Here is a 7,691-nt window from a genome sequence, read left to right as displayed (position 1 = left end):
TAACTATATCAGAGAAAAAGTAGTATAGAAGAAGTATGTTTTATGTTTGGTGTTTTGTTTTGTTTTTGTGTTTTGTTTCTGCTGTACACGTATGTATTGCAGGATGGAACCGGTACCTGACCCAAGGTGGATAGTTTCCTGTTCAGTCTGCTGTGGTGCATGGAAAGAGGTTATGGAAAAGACTCCAACGAAAAGATGGGCAGAATTGAGACATAACCTGGTTGACTGGCATCCGCAACACCCAATAGGGACCAAGGAGTTCATCACCATGGCTAACGTCTTGACAAAGGACTTCAAATGGATTAAGGCAAAGACACAGGAAGCTTTCGACCTGGACATGAGCACAGGACTTCGTCTGGAAACAACTACATATCAGCTTGGGAGACATCTGAAGCTAGGCGTGTATAGAGGTATTGGGATTGAAGAAGAGTGGGCTGGATATGATATCTGTGGAGTAGTTGAATTTGACGATGTTTACATGGCAGCAACTAAGACCATAGCTAAAGTGATGTTGGGGGACGACATTTTATGGACAAATACGCCGATGCCCCTGCAACGTGCACTGGATACTCTTCCGGAAGCTGATGAAATGTGGCTAGACTTTTTGCGTCTGGAGACGGGCAGGATAAACCGAATTCCACTATCACAGCTGGGGAACTGTGAGGACCTGTATGTGATTGAATTCACTCAAGGAGGACCGTAAGACATTGATTGAAGAAGGGACTGAAGCTCTTGACACACTATCTTTAATTTACAGAGATGCTAACGGACTCCTTAAGTGGCTTTGACGAATTAAAATGTTTCTGTCATATATGTTTAATATAAGGATTAAAGTCCTGGTGATGAATACACTGTCGAGCATGAAAAGCTGGCAAGGTGTGGAATTTTTCCTTCTAAATTGGCTGTACTGAAGGTTTTTTCGCCCACCTCTGGACTCATCCTATCATAACCATTGCATGTTTATTATACTCATATATACGTATTCCTACTTATATTCACTCATTTTGCTTGTCTTTCCTAGACTGATTGTTTGCTGAGGGGGTAATATGTAAGGGATATATGAGGTATGAGGTTAAGTTTTTCTTATAAGTTTTCCTAGTTTCCTAGTTAAGTTTTTCCTAGTTAAGTTGTTACTAGTTAAGTTTTTTCTTGTTACTAGTAGTTTAATTTTTCCTTCGTTCTAACTACTAGTGTTTAAATTTTTTCTTCTTTCTAATATGTACGGTTTATTCGATGCATTATTTTCTTTGTGTGACTTAAAAGTCTCAGAGGGGGAAATATGTAAGCGTATTTTAATTAAAAATACTTGTATTTTGTTAAGACTTATAGAGGTGAGGTGAGGATAACAGAGTTAAGGCAGGGACAATGTGATGTCACAGTAACAATTAGACTTGCAGCCATCTTAGATATGAGATGCACATGATGTCATAGTAACCTAGACACGACACAAGCTCAGCAGACCTTACTGTGATGTAACAGGCATTGGATACACATGCAATATGTTAAATCAAAGAGACACAGATAAATAGCCAAAAAAGACACACACACACACACACACACAGTTATATGAATAATAGATTTAATAAGAGTAGACACAAAGGTGGAATAGTATGTGCATCTACATAGTAAGAAATATAAAAATACAAAGTTTAAGGCCCAAAATAAAAGTACAAAATATAGGGGGCCTGGGTAAGCATCAATAGCATAATGAAATGCATAAATTTTAAGTATCTGACCTCCTTTGAGGCAGGACAAAACCAATTTGAAGGTCAGTGAGAGGAACAAAAACACCGCGATTTAAAATTGGCACAGGTGCGGGAGTAGAAGCGGTCTGGGTACCAACATTAACATGACAAACAGGTTTTAGGACCGACGGAGCCGGAGTAGTAGACTCGGGCCGTACGGGCCTAAAAGAAAATGGATAAGGGCTATCCACACGAGGTCTTTTAGAAGGACCAGGTTTGGAGTCATCCTTTTTAAAAAAAGTAAGCCCTGTCTCCTCTAGAAACTGCAATAGCGATCCAGATGGCTCGCGCTCATCCTCAGCAAAACTCACCGAGGCCCGGTCCATGACAGGTTCAGTAGGAGTGTAGTCAGTAGGGCTGTGAACCGGACTGCTCTGGCTGTCCGAGTCGTTTGGAGGGACGTAATGATCATTCGTGCAGATGCGATTAGCTATAGAAAATAAAATAAAACACGTAAATACAACAAAATTGATAAAATAAGACAAATAGTTAAAAATAATGTGAAGGAGGTGCTTACCCATGGCCTGTGTCTTGAGAGCTGTGGAATGAACCGGAAGCACCAAGAATTTATAGTTGACGTAAGCGCCACCCCATATTTTTTTAAGTTTAACAAGAAAAGTGAAAAGATAATAGAAATCTATTCATATGAAAAATAAGTTATAATAGAAAATAATATCAGTAGGAGGTGGAGTCAGATGACGAGGTATATGACGTAGTATAGAAAATGTATTTTTATTGGGTAAAAATTGTTTGATAAGAAATAAAAAAAAATGTACAAAGGAGGTGGCTAGGTAAGTGCTCCGCCCTTTTGAAATTGTATAAAAGAGGTACCTATGTCACAGTTAAATCAGTCTGTTTCTTGGCGATGCTTGGAGTTACATCCTAAGCATTTTCAGGGCTGGCTCATTTTGTTTTGTTGCTGCAATAAAACTTGGTTCTTACTTCATCTAGATCTGCACGGAGTCTGAAGTCTTTCTTTGATTTATTTTACTAAAGTTACAGTATTTGTTTAATGTTTTGAATTAGGGCAACTTCAATGTGGGGAGAATAAAAAATCCACCACACAGTCCAACAGAATGCATCAAGGCGCAGCAACGACGCAGTTCAAACAACACCAGGGGGAGTTGAATTAGGCTCCGCAACACCCACAAAATGAACACCAAAATATTACACCGCTTCAGAGTAACTCTAAACACCACCCATAGTCAAAATTAGAAAATAAACTCCCCAAATCTTACACTTTCACATTTTTATGTCTAACTCCAGATTATTCAACTCCAGAAATTTGTTGTGTATATAAACTACTGTTCACAAGTTTGGGGTCACTTTTTAACTCATGATTGTTCCTGATTTTTATTTCTTTTTACATTCCTTTACACTGTAGAAAGAAATAAAAATCAGAAAATATCATGGAGTTAAAAAGTGACCCCAAACTTTTAAACGGTAGTATATATATATATATACTCAGCAAAAAAAGAAACGTCCCTTTTTCAGGACTGTGTATTTCAACAATAATGTTTTAAAAATCCAAATAACTTTACAGATCTTCATTGTAAAGGGTTTAAACAATGTTTTTCATGCATGTTTAATTAACCATAATCAATTAATTAACATGCACCTGTGGAATGGTCATTAAGACCTTAACAGCTTACAGAAAGTAGGCATTTAATGTCACAGTTGTAAAAAAGCAGGACACTAAAGAGACTTGTCTAGCGACTGTGAAAAACACCCAAAGAAAGATGCCCAGGGTCCCTGCTCACCTGCGTGAACGTGCATTAGGCATGCTGCAGGGGGGCATGAGGACTGCTGATGTGGCTATCGCAATAAATTGCCATGTCCGCACTGTGAGACGCCTAAGACAGCGCTACAGGGAGACAGGAAGGACAGCTGATCATCCTCGCAGTGGAAGACCACGTGTAACAACACCTGCACAGGATCAGTACGTCCGAATATCCCACCTGCGTGACAGGTACGGGATAGCCTCAACAACTGCCCGAGTCACACCAGAAACACACAATCCCTCCATCAGTGCTCATACTGTCCGCAATAGGCAGTCCATGAGGAGGAGATGCACTGCAGTACTTCAAGCAGCTGGTGGCCACGCCAGATATTGACTGGTACTTTTGATTTTAAGCCTCCCTTAATTCAGGGACACATTGTGAAACATTTTTAGTTTATGTCTTAAGGTGTTGACTCTTTTAGTGTTCATACAAATATTTGTACATTAAGTTTACTGAAAGTAAAAACAGTTGAAAGTCAGAGGACGTTTCTTTTTTTGGTGAGTATATATATATATACTAAACAAAAATATAAACGCAACACTTTTGTTTTTGCTCCAATTTTTTATGAGATGAACTCAAAGATCTGAAACATTTTCTACATACACAAAATAACCATATCATAACAAATATTGTTCACAAATCTGTCAAAATCTGTGATAATGAGCACTTCTCCTTTGCCGAGATAATCCATCCCACCTCACAGGTGAGCCATATCAAGATGCTGATTAGACAGCATGATTATTGCACAGGTGTGCTTTAGACTGGCCACCTGTAAAAGGCCACTTTGAAAGGTTCAGTTAAATCACACAGCACAATGCCACAGATGTCGCAAGTTTTGAGGGAGCGTGCAATTGGCATGCTGACAGCAGGAATGTCCACCAGAGCTGTTGCTCGTGAATTGAATGTTCATTTCTCTACCATAAGCCGTCTCCAAAGGTGTTACAGAGGATTTGGCAGTACATCCAACCAGCCTCACAATCGCAAACGACGTGTAACCACACCAACCCAGGTCCTCCACATTCAGCATGTTCACCTCCATGATCGTCTGAAACCAGCCACTCGGACAGCTGCTGAAACAATCGGAGTGCGTAACCAAAGAATTTCTGCACAAACTGTCACAAACAGTCTCAGGCAAGCTCATCTGCATGCTCGTCGTCCTCATTGGGGTCTCGACTTGACTCCAGTTCTTCATCGTAACGGATTTTGACAGATTTGTGAATAATATTTGAGAGATATGGTTATTTTGTTTATGTAGAAAACGTTTCAGATCTTTGAGTTCATCTCATTAAAAATGGGAGCAAAAACAAAAGTGTTGCGTTTATGTTTTTGTTCAGTATATATATATATATATATATACACACACACTCAACAAAAATATAAATGCAACACCTTTGTTTCTGCTCCGATTTTTCATGAGATGGACTTAAAGATCTAAAATTCATTCCAGATACACAATATTACCATTTCTCTCAAATATTGTTCACAAATCAGTCTAAATGTGTGATAGTGAGCACTTCTGCTTTGCTGAGATAATCCATCCCACCTCACAGGTGTGCCACATCAAGATGCTGATCTGACATCATGAGTAGTGCACAGGTGTACCTTATACTGCCCACAATAAAAGGCCACCCTGGAATGTGCAGTTTTTTACTTTATTGGGGGTCTGGGGACTCAGAACCGGTCAGTTTCTTGTGTGACCACCATTTGCCTCATGCAGTGCAACACATCTTCTTCGCAGAGAGTTTATCAGATTGTCAATTGTGGCCTGTGGAATGATGGTCCACTCCTCTTCAATGGCTGTGCTAAGTTGTTGGATATTAGTCGAAACTGGTACACGCTGTCGTATACGCCGGTCAAGCACATCCCAAACATGCTCAACGGGTGACATGTCCGGTGAGTATGCTGGCCATGCAAGAACTGGGACATTTTCAGCTTCCAAGAACTGTGTACAGATCTTTGCAACATGGGGCCGTGCATTATCTTGCTGAAACATGAGGTGATGTTTATGGATGTATGGCACAACAATGGGCCTCAGGATCTCATCACGGTATCTCTGTGCATTCAAAACGCCATCAATAAAATGTACCTGTGTTCTTCGTCCATAACAGATGCCTGCCCATACCATAACCCCACCACCACCATGGGCCACTCGATTCACAACATTGACATCAGCAAAGCGCTCACCCACACGACGCCACACACGCTGTCTGCCATCTGCCCTGAACAATGTAAACCGAGATTCATCCGTTAAGAGAACACCTCTCCAATGTGCCAGACGCCATCGAATGTGAGCATTTGCCCACTCAAGTCTGTTACGGCGACGAGCTGGAGTCAGGTCAACGACGAGCATGCAGTTGAGCTCCCCTGAGATGGTTTCTGACAGTTTGTGCAAAAATTGTTTGGTTATGCAAACCAATTGTTTCAGCAGCTGTCTGAGTGGCTGGTCTCAGATGATCTTGGAGGTGAACCTGCTGGATGTGGAGGTCCTGGGCTGGTGTGGTTACACGTGGTCTGCGGTTGTGAGGCCGGTTGGATGTACTGCCATATTCTCTGAAACGCCTTTGGAGACGGCTTATGGTGGAGAAATGAACATTCAATGCACGAGCAACAGATCTGGTTGACAATCCTGCTGTCAGCATGCCAATTGCACGCTCCCTCAATGCTTGTGGCATCTGTGGCATTTTGCTGTGAGACAAAACTGCACATTCCAGGGTGGTGTTGCGTTTATATTTTTGCTGAGTGTATATATATATATATATATATATATATATATTGGCACACAGTCGGCACCACAAATACGAGCACCAGACGAGGGAAAAGGTAAGGAAAGGTGTGCACATGCTGGTCAGTGGGCAGAAGGGGACAAAACCCCTGAAAAATTGGAGGCCACCTACCTAGTGAGTGAGAAGTGAGCGAGGAGCGGTATAATATTTAGGCACTCACCCATCACAGTAGCACTCTGTAAAAATATATAGTCCTTATAAGAACAAAGATGGATCATGTGGCAGTACAGTATATGGATCAGCAGCTAAATCTGTGTTGTCAGGCCTGGATATAGTGCAAGCTCATCTTTTAAGAGTGTCTATGAGCAGTTAAAACCTTCCCAGTGTATGCTCTTGAGGTTGAAGTGGGTAAAATGCCATTGTGGCTACGGAGAAGTCAGCATATATAGGTTATAGGTTATAAACCGTCAAACTAATTTTGACAGTTTAAGGTCAAAATCCACATATAAAAAGGTCAAGGTTTAGGTTAAAAGTTTATCAAGTATAATGTTCTATCTGTTTAAAAATCTAATGTGATGCACACACACACACACACACACACTTAACTTTGTCACAAAGCAGTTTTACACAATCAAAAGAATTACTGAAGTTTTTATGAAATATGAATGTGTATGACTCAAAATGATCAGACTGTCCCTGTGTTGATGAACAAGCTGAGGACGACAAAGACAGTGGCAAGGAAAAACTCTCTGAGATGGTAATAGGAAAAAAACCTTGTGAGGAACCAGACTCAACAGGGAACCCATCCTCATTTGGGTGAAACTGTCATGGGCATGACTAGAAGGGAACCATGCAGATCCAGTAGCAGAGAGGAAGAGGGATCAGGAAAGAGAGAATTACGGCCAGCAGTGGGCGTCCTGGAGCGGGGGAATAAGGAGTTCCCTTTCAAAGGCTACACTCGATGCTGCATGAAAACGCTATGGGAAACATCTTGTCATGTTGCCGGTTGTGAAGCATGTGTGTATCAAACACGCTAAATTTTTGGCTTTTATAACCTCGGTCGGGTATAAATAGGAGTGAACCGGAAACATTCCTCAGATTCTTGTCTTCACCTAGTTGTGAGCGTGTTTGTGTCTAACCAGCAAAATAAGTGTTTAACTTACCGATAATGGCAGAGTTTTAAACGAGATTTCCCTCCGTGTGTATAATCCATTTCGGAGGGCGATCTTTACACTTTACTGCTTCGATTAAGTGCAACGCGCGCGCCTTGCATTCCTTGAGAAGCTTCGAGCCGCTGCGCATTCCTGGAGCTTAAACTCGTGCATCCAGCAGAGCTGTGAGAGACAGATTTAAAATCTCCTTTCTTTCGCGTTCTCATTGGATCGGGAAATTCCTTTGTCTGCTCTCAAGCGCGCCCTGGCGCTTCTTGTGAATGGGCAAGG

The sequence above is a fragment of the Clarias gariepinus genome, chromosome 12 (assembly GCF_024256425.1).
Source record: "Clarias gariepinus isolate MV-2021 ecotype Netherlands chromosome 12, CGAR_prim_01v2, whole genome shotgun sequence".
Classification (NCBI taxonomy): domain Eukaryota; kingdom Metazoa; phylum Chordata; class Actinopteri; order Siluriformes; family Clariidae; genus Clarias; species Clarias gariepinus.
Note: the sequence above shows the minus strand (reverse complement) of the source record.